A 6212-nucleotide genomic window follows, 5' to 3' on the forward strand; every position below is an offset into this window, starting at 1 on the left:
AAAAAAAATTTTTTTTCAAAAATTTTTCTTAAATTTCATAAATTAATTGATGCCAAAAGATTGTCTAGGAAATTCAAGGAAAAAAAATGTATGGGAGTGAGGGAGAATCTTCCATCGTTCAAGCGATAGATACAATTTTCTTATTAATTGACTTCAAACAGAAGAAAAAATATTTGAACACAACGGCAGCACCTACAATATTTAAATATACATTTTTAAAAAGCTAAAAGCTTAGTCATATTTGTAAAATTAAAATTAAGTTAATTGAATTAAGGGCTTTTGAAAGAATGGTAACTGAACTCAGATTTTTGAAGAAAAAAAATTATTGAAAAAATTTTAACATGTCGTTTTTAAAACTTTTTCGTAATATAAAATGCATTTATTTTCAATTTTTTTTTGGCCACATTTATTATTATTTGAAATTATAAAAGGAAATGTCAATATGTATTACGGTTTATGAAAAAAATTAAAAAGTGTTTCATTTTCCAAGAACTTTTTTTAATAGAAGTTTAAAAAAAAAAATTAACTTATTTTTCTTTTTAAGTTTAACATCTAAATATAAAATTATTTTTTATTCATTTAATAACCCTTACTGTTGAAAGTTAAATAGCAAAAATTTAAAGTTCTTAATTACCAAAGTCTTTGAGAAAATTAATTATTTCACCTATTGAAATTGAAGAAATTTTAATTTTTTTTTTTCAAAAGCGTGATATATATTACCTTTTTTGCTTCGGAATTCAACTCATAATATTTATGGCCAAAATTTTTTTAAAAATAAATTCATATTTTATCAGAAAAAGTTTGGTAAAAATTCATTTTAATTTTTTTTAATAACATTTTATTTTTTAAATTCTGAGTTTGAGGACCATTTTTTCAAAAACTCTTAGTTAAATTTAGTGGATTTAAATTTAAGAGATAAGAATGAGCTTCTGGCTTTTTAAAAATGTATATATTGTAGGTGTTGCCAGATTATGAGAAAATTGCATTTATCGCTTAAACGATGGAAGATTGTCCCTTACTCCCTTATATTGTTTTACCTTAAATTACCTAGAGAATCTTTTGTAATCATTTTTTTTATGAAATTTAAGCAAAAAAATGGTTTTGTTAAAAAAAAATTAATTTTAATTTAAAAAAACAATACGGCAACATCGGCGATTTTTAATCTATAGACTTTAAAGTAATTTTAATTACTTACGTTTGAAAAAAAATCGTCAAAATCAAATTAGAATCGAATATTGACATCTTTGAGATATATTTAATCCTATAATAAAAACCGGTTCCGTCGTAAACTCAAACTGTGGGAAAAATTAATAGTCTAATTAGTAAAATAAGAGGCGTTATGAGAATCAAAAACAAATTATATTAAAATCTAACTTTATATTAAGCTCCTCCAAACACATTATTGCTTTGTTTGACATAAAATATACACTAAAAAAAATAAATAAATTAACTAATGAACTCCTGAGACTTTTCTTAAACATTGAATTGATGATGAAAATATATGATTCACTATCATCATCTTTAACATTCGAAAAGAAGTTTCACAACTCATATTTTCTACTATTCTATTCATATTTATTCTAAACAAAATTTAAGCTCTTTATGAAAGATGCATATTCAAATTATAATTAATTATGACAAGCCTCTAAGTTTGACAAATGTTCTTAAATGTTGTTGGCGACAGTCATTATAAGCGGTGACATATTGGTGTGTAAGAATATACGTATCAGCTGTTTGACTATATCTAAACAAAAATAAACAGCTTTTCTCAGTCATAGTCAAAGGTGTTAAGAAAAGCTTAGAAAATAATTAGTCATATAAACATGTTAATGATATTAATAAATAGTTTGAAAAGAATAAACCGAAAATAAACTTGAAAGAAAAAATCAATATGTTCTTGTCATTGACATCATGAAATTTACTATTAAATCAAGGTCGATCCTTCTAATGATACTGTCAATAAACTGCTTTTCGCCTTCCCTACAAACGATTTAAGTAAAATTCAAATGAATCAAAAAAGGCATTTTTGTGTTATACGCATTTTTCATAACTAAAGACAATAGTGACGATTTTATTTGACATCGCCGCCGCGGGCATTGACCGTGAAAATGATTTTGGTCATGCGGATTTGATTTAATAGCCAACTTTAGTTCATATTTTGCAGATGACTGCAAAGCTAAAACTCCATTAACATCAATAAATGATTAATTAAGCTCTACTAATTTTTGACTCAATCCGGCCGTGAATAAATATTAAATTTTCTAGCCTATTCTAATATTTATATTATTTATTTCTTTTTTTTTTATTTATTAATAAATTGCTGCATTTTAATAGACAGATTGTGGTTTAAAAGTCAAAAGGGATTGAAAAGACACAGGAAGTCAAATCAATCGCTGTCACAAGTCTTGCTGGTATTTAAATTTTATTGGTACACGCAAACCGAAAAAAAAACTAGTCTGATTTTTTTTTTACTAAAGAATGATTTCGATTTTAAGAATATATAAAATCGAAATAATTTATTTTAAAAATGTTGAATAAAATAAATTAACTTTATCCAATAAAATAAATTTAATTTAAATACAAAGTTATTCTGTTCAAATGAATACAGATTTGATGGTTTTTTTTTTTTTTGTGGGTGATTTAAAAGCAGTTTTAAGGACAAATTCTTTAAATTGGTTTTTAAGAAAACGTCAGTCAGTCAGGTGTTCCTATAGATTTTTTTTGAGAGTTAGACAAAAATATAGATATGACCAGATTCAGAAAAAGTGAAAGTGAAAGGAACTGACTTCTAATCATGTTTTAAGCAAACAGATCTTTAATTCTCCTTAAGGAACCTTTTACTCAAACAAAACAATTTTAATTTAATGTAGCTAAATTTGTATTAAAACTTTTTTATGAAATGAGTAACTTATCCAATAAGGAAAAAGTTTCGAGTTTTTAAAAGTCACGTGTGCAATTTAATACCTAAAATGTGGGTGATTCAAATTTTTAAAGAGCAAATGTCATGTCATTTTATGCAAAAAATAAAATAGTTTTTTGAAAATTTAAAAATTCATATAATAAATTAGTAAACCACTTTAAACAAAAGTCTAATGTGACTAGCCCACGCACCTTTTGAAAACTTATCACTTTAGAGTTTGAATAAATAAAATTTAAATTATGATACACACATTTTTAACTCACGCACAATTTTATGCTGGTAAATCTGGTTCGATTTTGTTGGTAGTTTAGTTTATATAGAGTTACTAATTTTGGCCGTTTGGCTTAGGTTTAGATAGATTAGAACTTGTCTTTGCACAAGAAAATATTCCTGGCCTTTTAAATTATTAATGAATTTCAATGACTAATATAATAGACTGATCTCGGATAACTTAGCTAGATTCTAAGTCATTTTTTGCTGCTCAAATCAAATGTGTTTCGAAAATGATCATGAAAGAGGAAACTGGAAATACTTTTGATGGTTTGTGATTTTTTGGTAATTCCCAAGCTAACATAAGCCAATTTTTTTTATAAAATGTGATACTATAAATGTAAAAATATTAAGATTACGATCCACTTCAAGGAATATAACCTATAGTTATCTATGTAAAAGAAGCTTTAAAAATGCTTCAAGGAAAGTTGGACACCCGGCTTCGAGTTGTAATAGATTTTTTTTTTTAACGTTAGTAAAAGAAAAAAACATTTAGCAAATCTTTACAGTTCAATACTAATGTGCTAGAAAAGGTAAGAAAAAAGAAATCTATTACATTTAATTTAGACTCTTATTCTTATCAACTTTGATAGCGTTTGGCCTGAAATATGTTGATTTAATGTAAATTAACTTAAAATGAAATTTTCGTGTTAAGAAGCGAACTTAAAACAATTCTTAAACAGAATTCGTTTATAAATAAGGTTGTTAAAGTATAATGCGTGTTAAGGAGAAATGTTTACGAATTAAAAATCAATTTTATACACAATCTTATCTGCGTTAATATTGACACTTAACCACTATCCACTAATATACATTCTTACATAGCAAAAGTAACTTAACCGCATAACAGAGAGAGAGAGAAAGACGTAAAACCACCACAAATTGCGATCGCAGTAGACGTCATTTAACCACAAACTGACATCTCCTACGTCAATAAACCACAAGTCATTGTAAAACACATTCGAACAAGGAAATTAATAACATATTCTTTAACATAAAACCGTAAAGAGTTAGCACTGATTCCTAGAGTGGTCTTGAATAGAGGCCATTGTCGAATTAGAACCCTGTTTTTTGTTTACATTATATTGTGATGACAAGAGAATCATATCTCACTAATGCTCTCGTGTAATAATAAGAACTGTTCTACGGTCTTATAGGAGTTACTTAACTTTCTGTACGAACTTAAATCCAATTTTGTCTGTAGAAAAAACTAAGTCTGTAAGACTTTGTAAAAAAACACTTCTACGAACTCTCCATTTTAAAATAGCTCCGTTCCTTTGAAGATGGTAAAATAGAAGAAGATGATCTAGTACAATTACTACTAGAACTATTCATGCTCTTCTGCCCAATTAGATAGGAATTGCATTGATTTCGTTAAAAGTGTGGCTAAGAAAAAATAAAATAATAGCCGAAATTGTCATTCTCTGACTGATACAAAATTATAAATTTTGGTAATTCTCATATTGAGTATATGCTTCAGGAGTCGCTCATCTACGCTGGTAAACCAACGACAATCGATGCATTCTAACCCACCATAATTGGGGTTATTGACTGTCTATCAGCAAAAATTTACCAGATTTAGCAGTAGTAAACATTTTTCCAAATTATATTTGAAATCATATTAAAAAAAAAAATATATAAGTATACGAGATTAAATACAATTTGATTTAAAATTCAACTAAGAACTGGGTTTAAAAAAAGGCCTAAATTGGTTTCGCTTAAAATTTTGATACAAATTTCGTAAAAGTAAAAGGAATTTAGTAATTCTGTGATACTTGTGTACGCTTTCTGTGCGAAGTAAATTGCATTTGCACTCATTTAATTTAATTTTAATGTGAGTTTTATTCAAAATTGCTAGTAAAATACTCATAAGTACTTCAGCACCCCGAATGACCAAGACTAATACTACTTAGTTCTAAAATAAATTTCATGCAGTGGTGGTGCAAACCTAAATATTTACTACAAAATTAAAAAAAAAAATTAGGTAGCATAATACTTGCAGAGCAGGGACAACTTGAACTCTGGTTTTAGAAGATTGAATCCAGTCTAAAAACTAGATTGAAAATGTAGTAGATTAAATGCAAAAAACATTTTGATATAACAATAGCTTCATTATGAAATTTGCAGTTGCGAATAAATAAATAATCTTGATATGAATAAATATTAAATTAAACGATTTTAATGCAAAACACACGCTTAGTGTTTAATGGTGGATATGGTGCCTGATAGTCTGTTCGTTTTTTACTAGATTTTAATTGATCAACAAAAAAGCCTGGTTTTAACTTAAAACCATAATAAGAAACAACCCATTTATACTATTATATTCATAGAATATTTATAGGTATGTCCGTTTATGAGTTCACACCTTCAAAATGTTAATATACTACGAATAAAAAACTATCAATAGGAAACTTAAAACCGCGTTTTCCCAGTCCAAAATTGCTAAAAAATATTTGCACACTTAATTATGAAAAAAAATAACAAAAAATATCTTCTATTTAAGTCAAATCATTTAGTAATGATCAAATCTTAACCAGCTACTACATTTCTCCCTCTCTTACTCCCTGTTTCTTAAAAAAATCACCGGCTCGATACTATTTTTTTTTTTTTATTAAATTGAAAAAAAAAAAAAAAATCTGAATGATAAATCAATAAATTCTTGGGACTATCCCACACGCAACGTACGAGTATGTTCATCTACTACAATGCGTTCCGTTTGTTACCACATGCATAAACTTATAGGTAGTACCTATCTCTAACTTGGAAGAAATAAAAAAAAAGCTCATTAAACCTGTCTGATAGATACCACCACCACTCGCACCCATGGATCATCTTCGTCATTGCCATGAGTTACTCTACACCAAAGGTACGTGCTATACTCAACTCATCAAGCTGTATTAACTTGGCCTATACCACCAGCTGAAGCTGGATTTTAATAAAAAAAAAACTGGTGTCAGACGACAACGACTTTGATGACGACAATTTAAAGAAACAAAAAATTAAAAAAAGACAAAAAGTAATA

Source organism: Episyrphus balteatus, chromosome 2 (genome assembly GCF_945859705.1).
Source record: "Episyrphus balteatus chromosome 2, idEpiBalt1.1, whole genome shotgun sequence".
NCBI classification, from domain to species: domain Eukaryota; kingdom Metazoa; phylum Arthropoda; class Insecta; order Diptera; family Syrphidae; genus Episyrphus; species Episyrphus balteatus.